The sequence below is a fragment of the Castor canadensis genome, chromosome 4 (assembly GCF_047511655.1).
Source record: "Castor canadensis chromosome 4, mCasCan1.hap1v2, whole genome shotgun sequence".
NCBI lineage: Eukaryota > Metazoa > Chordata > Mammalia > Rodentia > Castoridae > Castor > Castor canadensis.
This window is the reverse complement of record NC_133389.1, coordinates 65,732,976-65,752,201: the sequence shown is the minus strand read 5'-3', so window position 1 is coordinate 65,752,201 and position 19,226 is coordinate 65,732,976. Positions and strand designations below refer to the sequence as shown.

At 38.3% G+C, this 19,226-nt stretch overlaps 1 protein-coding gene and 1 pseudogene across 4 annotated transcripts in view; both read left to right on the top strand.

Annotated features, from left to right (window-relative positions):
* Spire1 (spire type actin nucleation factor 1) overlaps nucleotides 1-19,226 on the top strand; it is a 160,826-nt gene that overhangs the window by 65,967 nt on the left and 75,633 nt on the right. The gene's annotated exons all lie outside the window — the stretch shown is intronic.
* On the top strand, nucleotides 5,200-19,223 carry LOC141422533 (large ribosomal subunit protein uL3 pseudogene; annotated as a pseudogene).

Sequence of the window (19,226 nt, the reverse complement as noted above, 5' to 3'; positions counted from 1 at the left end):
GTGAAAGCTTCTTTCCTCAAGGCCCTCAGTCTGCATGGGAAGAAAACCCTAAGGCTACAGAATCAAGAGAAGAAAGGACTTCAAAACACAGGCTGGGTCAAATCCTGGTAGCAGGTCGATTCAAAGACTTGATGCTTCAAGCACACCTCATGCACAGGTCTCTGAATGGTTGGTGGTATGGGGTAGAACTACACTTCCCAGAGGAGTGCCAGTGCTAGGGCAGTGTAGAGATAGGTGATTCCTGGTCCTTTATCTTATTTTGGAGCCTTAACGATAATTGTAAATAAGAGGACTCAGACCTTTTGATTGTTGCTAAGTGATAGTACTTCCTAAAAAATAGTAGCAGCCTATCCCCATAAAAATTCCAGTGTCATTTTTCACAGAAAGGGAAAAATCAGATCTAAAATTAATATGGGGGGAGGTGGCCCAAATAAAGTGTACACATGTATGTAAGTGTAAAAATGATAAAAATAAATTTTAAAAAATAATATGGAAGTACAAAAGACCTAAACAACCGAAGTAATCCTGAGTAAAATAAGCAATGCTAGAGGTTTCACAATACCTGACTTCAAATTATACTACAGAGCCATAGTAACAAAAATAGCATGGTACTGACACATAAAGAAATAAATACACCAGTGAAATAGAAGTGCCAGAAATAAGCCCACAATGGTACAGCCACCTGATTTTCCACAAAGATGCCAAAAACGTACATGGGAGAAAAGACAGCCTTTTCAACAAATGGTGATGAGAAAACTCAATGGGCACATGTAGAAGACTGAAACTAGAGCCCTTCTTTCACCTTATAGAAAAATTAATTCAAAATGGATGAAAGATCTAAATGTAAGAGCTGACACTTTGAAACTATTAGAAGAAAACAGGGAAGACCGTTAAGATAGAAACATAGGTAACAACTTTCTGAATAGGACTCTGCTTGCTCAGGAAAAAAGCAAGAATTGACAAATGAGACTGCATCAAATTAAACAGCTTCTGTAAAGCAAAGGAAACAATCACCAGAATCAGAATCAAGGGAAAAAATCTTTGTCAGCTATTCACCAATAAAGGGTTACTACCCAGAATATATAAAGAGCTCCAAAATTTAAACACCAAAAGGACAATAGTCCAGTTAATAAGTGGGCATATGAATTGAAAACAGTTCTCAAAAAGTCCAAATAGCCAATAAATACATGAAAAGGTGTTCAGCACCCTTAGCCATAAAGAGAATGCAGATCAAAACCACATGGAGAGTCCATCTTTTCCCAATCAGGATGGCAGTCATCAAGGACACAAGCAACACATGTTGGCGAGGATGTGGGAGGAAAAGGATCCCTTGTACACTGTTGATGGGAATGTAAATTAGTACACCACAATGGAAAATAGTATGGAGGCTCCTCAAAAAAACCAACGATAGAACTGCCATATGATCTAGCAATCCCACTCCTGGGCATGTATCTGAGGAACATTATCTGTTCAACCATATTTGTAAAAACACTATTTACACTATCCAACTCATGGAATCAGCCTACATGTCCATCAACTCACATATACAATGGAGTATTATTCAGCCATAAAGAAGAATGAAATTAGTCGTTTGCAAGAAAATGGATGAAACTGGAGATCCTCGTGTTAAGTTAAAAAAATCTATACTGAGATAATATTACATGTTCTTTTCATAATACAGAATTTAGATGTAAAAAAAAAAGAAGAACAAATTAAGTTAGGAGGACTAGCCCATTGCCAGTGGCTCATGCCTGTAATCCTAACTGCTCAGGAGGCAGAGATCAGGAAGATTGTAGTTTGAAACCAGCCCAGGCAAACAGTTCGTGAGACCCTATCTCAAAAAACCCTTCACAGAAATAGGGCTGGTGGAGTGGCTCAAAGTGTAGGCCCTGAGTACAAACCCCATACAAGAAAGAAGAAAAAAAAAAAAAGATGGGGGTACTATTTGGTGATGGGAACCAGTGGGAGTGGGGAGGGAAAAAGAGGAGGGTGAAGGGGAGTGAATATATTTGAGTGAGTACTTTATGCACATATATGAAAATAGAACGACACCCATAAAAATTATTTTAAAAGGAGGACTGGTGGACTGGCTCAAGTGGATTCCTGCCTTGCATCCGTGAGGCCCTGAATTCAAACCCTAGTACTACAAAAAAGAAAAAAAAAGAGGAAGGAATAGAGTGAATTTGATCAATGTACATTATACATATTTGTGCTTATCACAATAAAACCTCTGTACAATTGATATACACCAATACAAAAGAGAAAATAAATGAATAAAATAATAAAAAAGAAATTGCAACAACAGCCCCAGTATTTTAATAGTGATAAAATACACATAACATTTATCATTCTTTTACCACTTCAGGTGTACACAGTTAAGTGATTTTAGTTCTATTTACAATGTATGGCCAAACTTTTGCATTATCCCAGTGGAACTCTGTACTCAATGTATCCCAACCTCTCCCTAGTAACCTCAAATCGATTTCTGTCTCTGAATTTCTTTAGTCTAGATACTACATGTAAGTGGAATCCTATAATAATTATCTTTTTGTGTTTGATTTCTTTCACTTAGCATACTGTTTTTAAGGTTCATCCATGTATCCAAATTTCATTCCTTTGAAAGCTTAATATATTCCATTGTTTGTATAGCCCTAGTTGTTTTTAAATGTGCTTTGTTACTAATCAGTAGTGGATGTATATAAATATTTTCCTGTCAATCTTGTTCGTAGCCTTTTTCAGATTTGGTTGTCTTTCATGTTTTTTGCTTTTCCTTAAAAGTCCTGAAAGCCTGAGTTGATTTTTTTTTTTTTTAACTTAAGGAGGTCCAGTTCCAAAATTAAATGTTTCCTCAAGGCAGGCCAGGCCAGTTCCCATGATGACAGTTAGATTGTTGATGTAGTTTTCCTTTTTCCTACTGAAGTGTAACTTCAGTGTGGAAGCATAACTTCAGTGTGGAAGCCTCTGTGGTTCTTCAGCTATAATTCTCCCACAGGCAAACTTTGTACATCACAGCCTGTGGGTTTTCTTACTTTGTACTGCTGTCATCCTGCTTGAACAACACCATGAACTGGGTGTGCCTGTAAGTTCAAGTGATTTGACCAAGGTTATACATCAGATAATGGGCAGTAGTCTCTTCACAGTGGAAATAACTTGTTCAGTTATTTTCTAAAAACAACTCTGAGTTATAATTTAAATATAATAAAATGCCCATAATTCAAGTCTTTAATTTGATGAGTTTATCAAATTCATATACTCATGTCCCAGTCATTTCATCACCCCAGAAAGTGCCCTCTACAGAAAGTCCCCTGCCCCAGTTTCATGTTTGTGTGTGTGAGAGAGAGAGAGACAGACAGACAGACAGGGATTTGAACTCTGGATTTATCACTTACTAGGCAGGCGCTCTACTACTACTCTGCCTGCCCTGTTTAGTGTTGAGTGTTTTTGAGATAAGGTCTTGTGAGCTGTTTGCGTGGACTGGCTTCAAACCTTGATCCTCCTGATATCTGCCTCCTAAATAGCTAGGATTACAGGCATGAGCCACCAGTGCCTGACCAGATGTACTTTTTGTGGTGACATTTTGTTGCTCAGCAGATAAGTTTTAGATTCACCTGTGTTATCACATACAATAATAATGTGCTCCTTTTTGTTAATGGCTAGTATTCCATTTTGTCAATGTGCAGTTTGGGGCTATTGCCAATGAAGCTACTGCGAGCATTTGGGTATGAGTATTTTGTGAGCTTATGTTTTCATTTCTCTTGAGTAAATAACTAGGAATGTAATTGGTAACTAATATGTAAATGCATGTTTGACTTCTATTAGAAAGTGCTAAATGTTTTACAATATAGTCGCAGTATTTCATATTCACACCAGTAAATACGAGAGCTGCAGTTGTTCCACATCCTACCGATACTTGTTGCTTCTGTCTTTAATTTTAGCTCTTCCAGAAGATATAAAATGATATCTCAGTGTAATAGGCATTTACCCACATGTCTACAGACTAGATGTAGATCTTTTCTGAAGTAAATATTCAGACTTTCTGCCCACTTGCATTTGATTATTTCTCTTAGTTCTAAGTTTAAAAAATGTATTCTAGATTCAAGCTATATATGTGTATGTATTAAATATATATGTATAATGATATTTTTACCCAGCATGAAACTTACCTTTTAATTGATCATGTTGTCTTTGAAGCACAGAGTTTTAATTTGGTTTGGTTTGGTTTGGTTTTAGCAGTTCTGGGGGTTGAACTTGGGTTTCTACTGAGCCACACCTCCAGCCCTTTTTGGTTTAGTTTGTTTTTCAGATAGGGTCTCACACTTTTGCATGAGACTTTGTGACTGTCTTCTGAAACTGTGGCTATTTTAGGTAATTTGCATTTCCAAATACATTTTAAATTCAGTTTGTCAGTTTCTCTAAAAATTTGATTGGAATTTTGTTTAGGATTGCACATGACTTTTAAATCAGTTTGGAATAAAGGAGAATGATGGAGGGGATGAATTCAACTATGATACATTTGCTATATTGTAAGAACTTTTGTAAATGCTACAATGTACCCCCAGCACAATAATAAAAAAAAATTTTTTAAAGAATTAACTATTAAGATAACTACTTTTAAAAGTGAAAAAAATCAGTTTGGAGAGAGCTGACATTGTAACAATGTTTAGTTTTTCAGTCTGCGAATTTGGTGTATTTCTCCACTTATTTAGATCTTCATGTTCTTTCAGTAATGTGTTATCTAGAGTTTTTAATGTTGCGATCATCCAACTTTGATTAGTTATGTTTTTCAGGAAGTTTGTCCATTCTTTTGAAGCTATAAGTTTCTTTGTAAGTACTGCTTTAGCTGCATCTCACAAATTTTGGTATTTTGTACTTCACTGATATGAAACATTAAAAAATTTCCCCTGAGATTTATTCTTTGGCCTAAGGGTTATTTATGAGACCAATGTGCTGTCTACTGTGCTAAGAAGGCATATTCAAGGCTTATTTCAGTGTGAGTTAATTAGTTTTTCAGTACTTGGAAACATCTTAGGTAGCTTGTTAATTGATGTCTGATTTTGTTCCTGGGTTTCAGGACTGTGCAAGTCAACGCATTGCTTCTGGATTCTCATCTGGAAACGATCCCATATCTGACAATCTCATCTACAACGCATTGTTCATTTTTGTAGTTATTGTCAAGATTTTGGTAGGCATCTGAACCGGTTGTATCCTTTGAGATTCTTTTCCTTTGGGTCTCTGATCAAGCCATCACACCCCTCTTCCAAGGATTTCACCTTGAGGCTAGCTGTGTAATTCTAATTTCATGAATTGCTGCTTCTAGTTCTACAGTTGTTTTTCATGTGTATTTAAAAGCCATGCTCAGGGAGATTTCCAACTTGTTTCCCATCAGAGAGCAAGCAACAGTGAGGTGGGAACAGGAGTGGATGGCTCAGGGCTCCGCAGCAACTGCCAATGCTGGTGCTCTACCATTTGAGTCACACCGCCAGCCCATTTTTGTCTTGGGTATTTTCAAAATAGGATCTCATGACCTGTTTATTAGAGATGGCTTCAAACCAAGATCTTCCTGATCTCTGCCTCCTGAGTAACTAGGATTATAGACAGAAGCCACCAGCACCCAGCTGACACTGTATCTTTTAAACTATAGTTTCTTTATGTTCTTAAAATTACAGTACACCCTGGGTGTACATGGTCCCAGGGAGACCATCAATGAGGAAAACCCAAGAATGCTCAGGACAGAAGAGTTCAGTATTGTACTGTGAATGCTTGATTTGTTTTTCCCCTAACAACATCCATATTCCACTAAAGACAACAGATCTAAAATTCTCACTTTATCACTTCAATTGAGCACATTCACTCTTCCTTTTTGGGTACCATTTGCTTTTGGGAAGCATATTTTCACAAAATTAAGGGCAGGGAAACACTTAGCTGATCACACACGATTTCAGCACAACTGATAACATGGGCTAGACTGAGAGCTTTTCCACATCAACTGAGCTGAGGAAGGCACTCTACAATTAAAATTTTTGTTTTTGAAATATTTATTTATTTTATTTATTACCATGCTTGGTCAAAACCCGGTGTAGTAAGTCTGTGAATAATGTGGGCTTACTGTAACTTCATTACTCTTTTAGAGCAGTTTTAGGTTTTAGAACAGTTGGAAAACAGAGTTCCCACAGACTGCTTCCTCTTCACTCCCCCCCTCCACATTTACCCTATTATTAATGTCTTGCATTAGTGTTGTACATTTGTTACTACTGATGAGCCAGTATAATTTGTTGTTATTCACTAAAGTCCATGGTATATTGGGATTCATTTTCTGTTTTGTACATTTCTGTTGGTTTTGATACATATATAATGACGTGTTCATCATGACTGTGTCTTGTAATATACTACATGACAGAGTAGTTTCGTGCCCTAAAAATCTTCTGTGCTCTACCTTTTCATCCCTCTCTTCCCCTGAATGCCTGACAACCACATTTTTATTGTCTTCATAGTTTTGCCTTTTTCAGAATGTCATATAGTTAGAATCATACAGTATGTGGCTTTCCAGAGTGGCTTCTTTCACTTAGTAAAATGCATTTATGGTTCTTCCTTATCTTTAAGGATATGACAACTCTTTTTTTTTTCTCTGTCTCTCTCTCTCTCTTTCAAGCCCAGGGCCTTGCTAGGCAAGCACTCTACCACTGAGCTATACCCTCAGCCCTAACTTATTTCTTTTTATTTCTGAGTAATATTCCATTGTCTTGATGTGCTACAACTTATTCATTTGCCTACTGAAAGACAGCTTGGTTACTTCCAGGTTTAGGCAATTATGAATAAAGTTGCTATAAATATTCATGTATAGATTTTTGTGTGGACAAAAGTTTTCAATTTATTTGAGTAAACACCAGAAAGCACAATTGCTCATATGGTTAAGAGATGTTTAGTTTTGTAAGAAACCACTAAACTGTCTTCCACGGTGGTTCTACTATTTTGTATTTCTCAATGAATAATAGTTCCTATTGTTCAGACTCTGGCACAGTGGTGCACACCTATAGTTCTATCTGCTTGGGAGACTGAAGAGAGAGGACCACCTGAACCCAGGAGTTCAAGACTAACCCAGGCAACACAGCAAGAGCCCATCTCACAGGAAGAAAAATTCTTGTTACTTCACATGCTTGCCAGCACTTAGTGTTGTTAGCTGTTGGATTAGCCATTCTAGTAAGGGGGTGTGGTGGCATGTCATTATTTGTTTAATTTGCAATACCTTAATAACATACGATGTAGAGCTTCTTTTTCTATGCTTATTTGCACCTGTTTATCTTCTTTGATGAGTATACTGTTCACATAATTTACCTATCTTATAATTGAGTTGTTTTGTTTTCTTACTGAGCTTTAAGAGTTCTGTGTATATTTTGGATACTCATCCTTTATCAGATATGTATTCTGCAAATGCTTTTCTCAATCTATAGCTTATCATTTCATCTTCTGAAAAGTCCTTCACAGAGCAAAAGGTTTTAATATTAATGAAGTCCAACTTTAATTTTTTTCTTTCATGGCTTATGCTTTTGGTATTGTACCTGAAGAATCATTGCCAAACCCAAGGTCACCTAGATTTTCTCCTGTGTTATTATCTGGAAGTTTTATAGTTTTACATCTTACATGTAGGTTTTGATTCTTTTTGAGTTAATTTTTGTGAGAGGTCTGTCTGGACTCATTTGCGTATGAGTGTCCACTTGCTCCCAACCCATTTGATGAAAGTCTGTGTCTCTTGTCCATTGTGTTGCCTTTGTTCTTTAGTCAGAGATCAGCTGACTATTTATGGGGTCTGTTTATGGGCTTTCTGTTCTATTGATCTGTTTGTTCTTTCGCCAATACCACACTTTTATCTTTTAAAAAATAATAATATGATCACATTGTCCCACTCCCCTAAGTACTCAGAGGCTCATATTACTTTTATTTGATGAAGACCCTTGTCCATAGAAAACCTGTCTGAGAACCTGTGTGGCTGTGATATCCTGCATTCCCCTAGTCTAGACTTGTTCTAGCCCTTCCTGTGGACATTAGGATGTTTTTCTTCAGTCATTTCCATGTTTTTCCTGGCATCTAGCTTTCATAGTCACAGTCCCCTTTCTGGAACTGTTTTACCACCTCTTTGTTTTGGGTTATCTCCTGCTTATCTTTCATGTCTCCATTTGAAATTTGCTTTCTTAGTGGGGGCTTCCCTGACCCCCAGGCTGTGTTAAGAGCTTCCCATGACATGCTCGCATGACATCTTTCTCTTCTTTAATATAATATAGTTTATTGTCTGTTTTCCCTAAAGTAAAAAGCTCTGGGAAGGCCAAAGACTTTGTCTGTTATCTTCATTACCCTGTACATTTTGCTCTTGACAGATACCTGTTGACTGAGTTAATGAGTGAAGGAAACTGCATGGTGAACATTAACTAGATTAACTAATGGGAAAGTATGACTTTTTTTAAGCTAGGGTTTTACTAGATGTGAAATTGCAGCAGTTTATAATCAGAGATCACAGCAAGGTATAAGGTCTTTAGTAATATTTTTGTGAGCAAGATGGAGATTTGTCTGATAAATCTTTATAAAGTTAGGTTGTAATTGAGGTCAGCATGAGAAAAACACCCTTGCTGTTCTGAATGGCTTCTTAGGCCTATTCTGCTCCACACTTAAATGAACTTTCTGAATAATCAAATTGTATGCCCACAGTGGCCAGTCCTGTTGGTATGGAGCTGATACACAATGCATTAGATAGCAGACTTCAGATTTTAAATGATTTCACTAATCCAAAATGATTGATCAAGATGATCTGCTGACTGGAAAAGGCAGTGTGGTTTCTACAGGAAGCTCTCAGCTCCCAGGCATGGCTCCTTGGCTTCCTGCCACAGAACTGCAGCAGCAGGCATCAGGGGATGGCAAAGCTTCCCAAGATGACCCTTTCAGGACTATTCACCTTATAGCATTTTGGGCTACAAGGCTGGCATGACTCACATCATGTAGGAAGTGGATGGGCCAGGATCCAAGGGGAACAAGAAGGAAGATGTGGAGACTGTAACCATTATGAAGATACCACCTGTGGTGGCTTTAGGCATTATGGGCTATATGGAAATTCCTTAAGGCCTCCAGACCTTCCAGACCATCTTTGCTGAGCACATCAGTAATGAGTACTAAAGGTGCTCTTATAAGTACTGCTACAAATCTAAGAGGCCTTCACCAAATGCTGCAAGAAATGGTAGGGCAACATGGCAAGAGGCAGCTGGAGAAGGACTTCAGCAGTGTGATGAAGAAGTATTGCTGGGTCATCTGCTTTATCGCCCACACCCATATGTACCTGCTTCCTCTCTGTCAGAAGAAGTCCCACCCGATGGAGACGCAAATGAACAGAGACACTGTGGATGAGAAGCTAGCTGGGGCCAGGAGAGGCTAGAGAAGCAGGTGTCTGTGAACCACGTGTTTGGGCAGATTAGATGATCATTATCTTGGAGTATCCAAGGGCAAAGACTACAGAGGGGTCACCAGTCACTGGCATGCCAAGAAGGTGCCCTGCAGGACCTACTGAGAGATGCACAAGGTTGCCTGTGTTGGAGCCTGGCACCTGCCCATGTGGCCTTCTCTGTGGCTGGGGTTGGGCCAAAAGGCTATCATCTCTGCACCGAGATCAACAAGAGATTTACAGGATTGGTCAGGGCTACCTAATTAAGGATGGCAAATTAAGAACCATGCCTCCACTGATTATGACCTGTCTCACAAGAGCATTGACCTGCTGGGTGGCTTTGTCCATTGTGGTGAAGTGACCAATGACTTTGTCCTGCTGAAAGATGGCGTGTTGGGAACTAAGAAGTACATGCTCACCCTCCACAAGTCCTTGCTGGTACAGACCAAATAGTGATGTGCTCTGGAGAAGCTCGGCCTCTAAGTTCAGCCACTGCTGCTTCCAACCGATGGAGGAGAAAGCAGTCATGGTACCACATAAGAGAGATCAGAATTCTGTGGAAGAAGTCCTTTAATGTCATGAGCACACTGTGCAGCTGGTGACATCTCAATAAAAGATTCCCCCACCCCACCCCCAGTGTGTGTGTGTGTGTCTGTCTGTCTGTCTGTGTGTCTGTGTGTGTGAAGATAAATAGGATAAAATAGATTTGAAATAAATGCATAACCAGTTACCAAGCCTGAAATACATTGTTCAGAAATAAGTGAAAGACCTGTAACTATTATATGATATGGGTGATTTAGCCACTATTGGTTGACTATAAACCCGAATTGTCAGCAACTTAATGAGTTTTCCAGCAATCCAAATACCGAACTGGTTGTATTTATAAAAGTAAGTGGTATGAAGCATGGAGTATGCTCTGTAATGAATAGGATTTAATTTCAGATGCCACACTTTAGACCAGTAGTGGCAAACTAGGAGGTGTTCAGGTGTGCAAATGTGTGGTGTAGTAGAATTCCATGAGTAACAAAGACAGTTTGAAATCCTGACCTTCTTAATTATTAGCTGTCTAACTTAAAGCAATTTTGATCTTTCAGGTTTTCTTTTGCTTTCCTTTTCCTTTCCCATCTATTCCCCCTCCCCCAAGTCTCTTCTCCATTTCTCCCTCTCTCTCAGATAGGGTAGTATTGTGTTGCTCAGGTTGGCCTTGAACTCCTGGACCCAAGTGAGTCTCCTTGAGACAGGAGACTGAGATGCCTCACAAGGAGTTGAGACTACAAGTGCACACTTTATGTCCAGCTTCAGTTCTCTTAGCTTTTAAAATGGGGTTATCATCTGCTTCCCAAGGTTGTTGTGATATATAAAGTAAAACATGTTTGTAATGAAGCTTTACACAAATACAAGGAAATCCCATTTATCAGGTTGGCAAGGGCCCTTAAAGAGTTGAAGGCATATTGTTGGTTTTGCTCTTTTTTAAAAAAAAAATTTATGCTGGATAAGGGGACTTGGGTGACAAGGCTTGATGGCAAAGGCAGTATAGCCACTGTTTTTTGGGTGTTGACCAACATACCAGGCACTATATGTGGCCACCTTGATGTAGGTCATCCCTGTGAGTCAGATTTGGCATGGAAGGCTTTTTGCCTTTGCTGTTTACTCATGTCAAACAGATTTCAAAGCATATGCTCTGTGTGAAGCAAGTGCTAAACATTGTAGCAAATACTGTCATACTTGCTCCCTTTCCTAAGGGTTCACCTTTTAGCAAAGGATACAGATATGGACTCAAATATTTTAGAAAGACAGAATGAAGAAGAGCTGGATGAATAGGAGTAATGTGGTGACAGGAAGACTTCACCAAGAAGACTTCGTATGGTACACAGGGCAGATACCTTAAATGAAGCAGTGGTATTGGTACTTGTACTGCTGTTCCACACTAAGGCTGCCCTCAGTGTCTTGGTTTGGAGGCCAGAGAACAGGTAGTTCCATCTGTGGGTCCCTTTTTCCTACACAGGGAAACATGGAGGCATGACATCATAGCACCTTTAAATTAGGGAATATGTGCTGCTATTTGGTGTCCTCTTACCTTAACCCCTCATCAGCTGGTTGGATTTTAAAGCCACAGTATTCTAAGCAGCTTCACTTGTTCCGTTTAACTTTAAAACCTTACAGTGTAATTCATGTTCACTTTAATGAATGTCAGACTTTCTGGAAATGTTGATGGGATCTGGTGCCAATGTGACAGGACATGAACAATGATTTTCTGCTACCTGGAGACTGCTAACTCAGATGACTATGCTGCTTTTTCTTTTGGGTTTTGTTAATGTTCCTACATGTTTTGACCAATGAGCTTCTAAAATTCGTGTAAGTAAGCATCTGTCTATAGAAGCTGGTATGTCCAGGTACTTTTATGTTTTGGTAATTTTTCTACAAAAATTTGAAGACAGTGTCTGAAGAACTAGGTACATGTTTCTCCAGCAACAGGATAGACGTTCCCTCTACCATAGGCGGGAAGAATCACTGGTGTGCCTCTGATCCTCATACTGCCCAGCCTTGTGACTGCAATTCTAAGAAATTGGGTTAATTATAGAACCACCTTAGGGTTCAGGTTTAAGTCAGGAGTGGTGAGTAGATTTAGGGTGTCTACATGGACCAAATGTACTTTATATTTGGGCTAGGTCTTTCTCTGGGATGTTTCAGAGCTCTTCAGACTAGACTACCACTATAGTGGTCAGTCGTGATGACAAAGATTGAAGTGACAGGTATTTCTTCCTGTGTTCATAAGTTCCATGTCTAAATTTAAGCCATACGTACCTGTGTGGAGGAAATTTATATTTTGGTTGAATTATTCATTAAGTGCTTAGTCCCTACTGTTTTTTCGCCCTTTTTTGGTCCTTGGTATCAAACCTGAGACTTTGCTTGTTATAAGCACATGAGAGCCCTATTGTTTATAAAATAATCTGAATAAAGATGAATTTTAGAAGGATTTTGCCTTCAAGGAGTTTAGTCTTTTTTATGGTGATACTGGGGTTTGAACTCAGGGCTTCGTGCTTGCTAGGCAGGCCCTCTCCCACTTGAGCCATTCTGCCAGCCCTTGTGTATGCCTTTTGTAGTGGTTCCACAGTCTTTGGATAGTCTGTTCTGCTTTTGGTTTTTGTTTGTTTGTTTTTCACGGTACCAAGGCTTGAACTCAGGGCATACACCTTGAGCCACTCCACCAGCCCTTTTTTGTGATGTTTTTTGAACTATTTGCCTAGGCTGGCTTCAAACAGCAGTCCTCCTAATCTCTTGAGTAGCTAGGATTACAGGCGTGAGCCACCAGTACCTGGCTGTTTCTTTGGTTTTTGTTGTGTTTACCTTTCATAGAGATTTCTATTGAAATACCCTCAAATTTAGAGAGTCTTTCCCTAGCCATGTGAAATCGAAGGAACCCATCAAAGACATTTGGGCTGGTGTACCTGTGGCAGTAACCTCAGCACTCCAGGCAGAGGCAGGAGAGTAGAAAGTTCTAGGCCACCTGAGCTAGACCCTGTCTCAAAAAAAAAATCTGAATTAAAAAAAATTTTTAATAGGCATTCTTCATTTTGGCTACAGTGTTTTGGTATATATGTCTTTCTTTTTAATTTTTTTCTTAGGATTTCCAAGTCTCTGCATATTTGTTCTTGCATGCTCTCTGCTTTATCAGTTAGCGCCCTTGGCATATCATGGTTGCTTTAAATTCTCCGTCTGAAATTCAGCATCCCAGCCATGTCCAGTTCTGATGCTTGTTCTGTCTCTTCAGATTATATTTTATTGCCTTTTATTTGTCTTATAATTTTGTGTTGATAGCTGGACATGACTTACCAATTAAAAGGAACCTCTGAGAGCAGGCCTTCTTAAGAAGGATAGAATGCTTGAAGTATTTCAGAATAGGTACTTTTCCCCTCCCATTGCTGGAAGCTTGAGGGGATCCATCTCCCAGTCCAGTATATACTCATAGAGCTACAGGATGGAGGTAAAACTAAAACATGGGGGCTGTCTCTGACTGGGTCCCCTAGAATTTTAACTCTCAGACTTGTTCACATAGACAATTGGCAGTTCACAAATTTTCAGGTTTTCCTCCCTAAAGCTGGTTCCTCCTGAGTAGATAGGATTGCAGGCATGAGCCACTGGCACCCGGCTTCCTAAAGCTGGTTCCTGAGGCAGTTTATGTTGTGAGGCTGCTCCAGAAAGTCTAGGCTCCCTGGATTCCCCTTTTTCTCCAGTCTTGAGGGTTGGTTTGCCCTGTGTACTCATCTATATGAAAAGTTGATTTTTCCATCTGTTCAACATTTTCCTTATTAGGATGGAGTGGCCACTTCCAAGCTCCTTCTGTGTGAATTCAGAACTGTCTTTTGTCTTTTGATTTTGTTCGTGATACTGTTTTGTTCTGGATTCCTTTTTCACTGTAAATGGTTTTGATGTTTAACATAACTATCAGTGTTGCCCCTCACGGTGTCTGGATTTTGATTGTTAGGCATGTCTTCTCTAACCTGCTCTTTTTTCTCTACTAGTTTCTTGGTTTGTTTTTTTAAACATTTAAAGATGAGTTCCATCATGACACTGCCTTGAAGTACCGTCTAAGAATCCAAGTTAATTCCCCAGTGCCTGCAGTGTCAGCATTTATCCCATAGTCTAGCCTCCTGTGTCCACTGGTCCAGTCCCTTGGTCTGTATGCCTGCTCATGCTTGAGACCACACTGTTCTGCTTGCTGATTAGATCCTGAGGCATCTGATAGAGTTGGACCCTTTCATTTTCCTGGATGTTTGTGCCAGTTTACTTTTCCCTATGAATTTTAGCATGAGCTTAGCTAGTGTTAACTTTGGATTGTAAAACACTGTTTCGTTATATCAGTATGAAAAGGCCCTTACGTGAAATGTGAATTTCAGGAAAAGGATGGCTGTTTGGGAAACTGAAGATGATATTTAAAACATATAGTATATTTACTCTTTATATTGGCTTTATATACGATTACCTTTTAAGTGTTTTTATTAGTTAAAAAACAGTATTTGATAGGATGATTTTGAATATTTTCACATTTTAAGAATAGTGTTTTTGCTTGGTATTGTAGCTCATGCCTGCAATCCCAGTTAACCTGGGGGACATAGGTGGGAGGATCACAGTCCAAGGCTTGCTCTGGGCAAAAACTCAAGACCCTGTCTGAAAAATAATTAGAACAAAGCAAGACCTTGGCATAGCTCAAGAGGTGAGGCCCTGAGTTCAAAAGCTAGTACCATCTAAACAAACAACACCTTTTAAATTAAGAAAATAGATTTTTCTGCTTTAGTAGTACAGATGCTCCTCAACTTATGCTGGTGTTCTGTCCTGGTACATCTGTCATTAGTGAAAATAATGTAAGTGGAAAATGCATTGAGTACACCTAACCTGCCAGACATGCTAGTTTAATAACTAAGCACACTAAGGAGTCCTGGCCCTTTACTCACGAGTCTGTGGCTGACTTGCTGTTCTTGGTTGCTGACCAGCTCCCCAGGAGAATGCTATACCATGCACCATGCACTGCTTGCCTAGGAGAGGACCCACATTCCAAGTACAGTTTCCACTGAACATGTGTAGCTCTCCCACTGCTTTGAAGCAGACGAGTGTAGGTTGAGCCAGGGATTGTCTGTGGATTTCATGCGTGAGGTCTTCTATAACCCTGAAGATGTTTAAATATATTTGTGTTCTTCAAGTTTTTCTCTTTCGGCATCTTTTTCCCTTTTTTTTTTTTTGTTTTGTTTTGTTTTGTTTTGTTTGTATTAGATAGCTACACAGGGAGTTTCATTGTGACATTTCCATGAATATATGTATTATAGCCCAAATTGAGCTCATCCCCTCTATTTTTCTCCTTTTTACCTTAGTCCCCTTCTTAGGGTGATTTCAGCAGGTTTAAAAATTCTTTATTCATTCTTTTTTTTTTTAAGTTGTTATACCCGAGCTACATTGTGGCATTACAAAAGTTATTACAGTGTATCAGATACATTATAGTTGAAGTCACACACACACTGCCAATTATTCTCCTTTGCCCCTCCCTGTCCCTCTAGTTCTCTTCTGAGTTAAAACAGTCTGTGGATTGTTTTTGTAACAGGAGTCTTCTAAACATTATAGGTATTTTTGACAGCAAATAATACATAGAAAAGGCTTAAAAATTCTTCTTGTATTAGGACTATTTTCATAAGATTTATTGAACTGTACAGTTGAAGAGATTTTATATTCAAGTAACATGAGCTTAGTTGTTTTATGATTTGAAGTAGCTCCTTAAAGTTCTAATTTATATCTCTCCATAAGAACTGAATGAGCTTAGCTGATTTGAGATCTTTGTGTTATTTTTTTTTTGCATTATGTTTTCCTTTTGGATTATTCTTTTGTATATGATTTCACAGAGTAGACTATAGAAAAAAATAAAATCTTACCTTCAATAAAGCTAAACTTAGCAAAAATTTTTGGGTCTTCAAAATTCCATTTTAAAAAGAAATATTAACACAATAGCTGTGTGAAATTTGTATCATTTTGATGCTCAGAGACAGTTACCTTATTAACAGATTTATAGATAAGTACTGTATGCTCAGATCTCCCAGATATGTTTTTCAGTTTTTGTGAGAAATTAGGCATTTAATTCAATGGTGAATCTAGATGATAACCCACAGTATTACACACTGTAACTTAGCCACTAATAAGAGAATACAAATTTTTTTCAGTTAAATTGTTTGTTGCCTATTAATTAATAGGCAATACTTGCCAATAGACAGTGTTATTTATTGTATTTATAAAGAAGCATATATTGCTGTATTGTTATTTTAATAGCTATGTTAGTGTAGTTTCTTTCATAATCTTATGTTTTATGCATTTAGAGATAATATTATATAAGGGAATATAGTTTTAGGATTCAACAGAATACCAAATAGGTTCATGAACCAAAAAAGGTTAAAACTTGGAGAAAAATGAGGGGAGGCCTAGAGTCTTAAACTCTCCATTGTCCTTGTAGGCCAGTGTTCTAATTATAGAGTGAAAATTTAACTGGGATGCTATGAGATTCAGTGTCATTAACTCATGGTCCTCCCCAGAGCCTCAGATAATTTTGCTAATGTTTCTTGTGACAGAACCACTGTACAGTCCTTATTTGCAAACCTACAATTCAGAAAGGTCTAAAAGATAAAAACCTCTTTCCTAAGTTTGGCATCTGCCTCATTTGGTGGCAAAATCTAACTGGTATGACTTACATAAATAGTCTTCCTACTGAATATAAATGTTCAGACAGTTTCTTGTAAGAATGTTAATGTGTTCGTTATAAAGTACTGTCCTGGTCAAACTGGGAGAAGTACAAGATGTGTTTGATAAGCCTTCCTAAAACACTGTAAATTTATAACTCACAAACACAACTGCCTCTGAAGGTTTTAAATAAGAGATTATGGAGCTTCAGGAATAAAATGACCAAAAGTGATGGTGACCTTGGTAACAGCAGTATACGTATCTATTGCAGTTAGTTTTACATTTGAAAAAAGAACCTAAATTCAGTGTAACTTGTTTAGGTGGAGACCACCTATATTCACACATAGTCAAAGTGACTTTTCTTAATAAGCCATATTTTTAAGATAAGAATTCTATAACTTTTCTGAAAAGATTTCTGCTCAATATTTCACTTTATTCTGCATAAAGAAACTTAAAGGTAGATGTCTTATGGTTATAAATCAGACTATCTAACTATGAGGTATTTATTTAACATCTACCATGAGTCAAGCACTGTATAGGCTTATGTTTATGGTCAACAAAAGAGACATGATCCCAGGCCTTCTAAGACTTAAATTGTAGTGGTGAGGATATCCATTAGACAAACATTAAAGTTTGAGATGATTATTGTTCTTGTGGAGGTGTTAAGTAACAGTATGATATACAAGTCTGCAACCCAGAAACACTGTGGGCTAGAGATACAAGTTAAGGAAGTATCAGGATACATATTTATAGCATCAGTAACATACAAGAGTACTTTGCAAGGGACTGTGGAAGCATAGTGTGTGGGCTCTGAGGACTTTATCATTTAAGCAGTTGCAGGAGGGTCTCAGACAAATGGAGGAGGAGACGGTGCCAGGAGGAAATCAGATGGTGCAGTATTGAGAACAGAAGGTGTGTTGTGGCCGGTGCTGTCAAACAGCCGTTTAGGATGAGGACATATGGGGATTGTGACTTTGTGACTTTGCTGGTGGTTTCAGTAACTTTAGATTGTAATGGATTAAAAGTGATGGAGAGAGAGGAGTGACAGTGTGCAGACATCGTTAGAAGGAATGTTGCTAGGAAAAGGTGCAGAAATGGGACTGCAGCTGGACGGTGTGAGGGGGTAGGCAGGTTGGGGCTGAGTTTGACAGAAACAGACTCCTTTTCCACTGTGAAAGGAAGAAAGGGCAGATTGTACATTTCAGTGTGTTTCATCTAATGACTTATTTTGAGCTGAAACCCAGAGAGACAAAAAGGGTTAAGGAAGGCCTAAGAAAAAAGAAAATGTAAATGGCTTTCTTGAAGTGTAGGTTGGCTTCTGTAGGGCAAAGTGATGAATCAAGGCAACGAGCAAAGTTAGCTGAACAGATCTTGGGTCCTTGCTTTAGTTGGAAGCCATCATTGGTGCTGGCATTTGCTCTGGGTTTGTGGCTTTTCTCTTTTTTTTTTTTTTCTTTTTTTCTTTTGGTAATTTCTGCGGTTGTAGAAGAGGGTAGTCTATGGGTGGTTACAGTCACCCAAGCATGTAAGATTCTCACTGAAGTGTGATTTCTAATTGGGAATAATTGTGCGACTCAACCTTAAAAAGAATACACTGAACACAGTTTAGCTGTTCCTTGATTTCTGAGGTTTTCGTTACATTAAGCTGTGATGCTCTGGTTTTCAAAGTCACTGCTCTGGGGTAAACTTAGCAAGTGTTTCTTGAGTACATACCACAGCAAGGGGCTCTGCTGTTGAAATAAGAGTTAAAATCGCTACCTTAAGTAGTACCTGCCTCAGGAGAATGGCAAGTGCTGTGAAAGCAGCCTGTGCCAGAGAAACACTTACGGGGGACCCTCTCCAGGAGAGGGGACCAAAAGTAGCCTTACCTTGGAACATAAAAGATCCCTTGTTTGAATTCATTATTTGAAAGTAGTTACTAGAGTTTTAGGTCAGGCTATAAAAAAACAATAAAACATTATATATTTTCAATAAGAAATATTTTTAAATAGTTTTATTGTTTTAAAGGTAGAAGTAAAGAATTTGAGTCACATTATGTTCATTTTGAGCACTAGTGTTGAAAATGTTTTTTCATTTGGTAAGGTAAGTTTTAAAATTTTGTGGAGTTTGAGTGCTTTTAAGGGATAGTAAATATGATGGCAATGATACTATTGTGTTTAACTTACAAACTTTCTTTTTTTGATACTTCATAAACTTTTTTTTTAAATACCACTTTGACTAAAAACGGAATAAAGAAAATGAAATTTTGTGCATTTGTTTTTGGGAGTGAGTGAGTAAACACAGGAAGCAAGTGAGCGGGGGGGAGAAAGGGAGTTCAGATAGCATTTACTGAACACCTGCTGTAAGGCAGGTGCCTTACTAGGTACTTTCATATATAGCAAATGCATTTAGTTTTAACAAAACCTTATGGAATGTAAGATCATTGGTGCCCATTTTATAGACAGGAAAAATCATGCCTAAAATAATTTACTCTGAGCCAGATGGGTAGTGGTAAAAGTCAGGAGTTAACCCTCAATCTTTGGCTTCATTGCCTCTTTCTTATAAAAAATTGGTATTATAAAATAACATAAAAAGGCTTTACATGTGATTT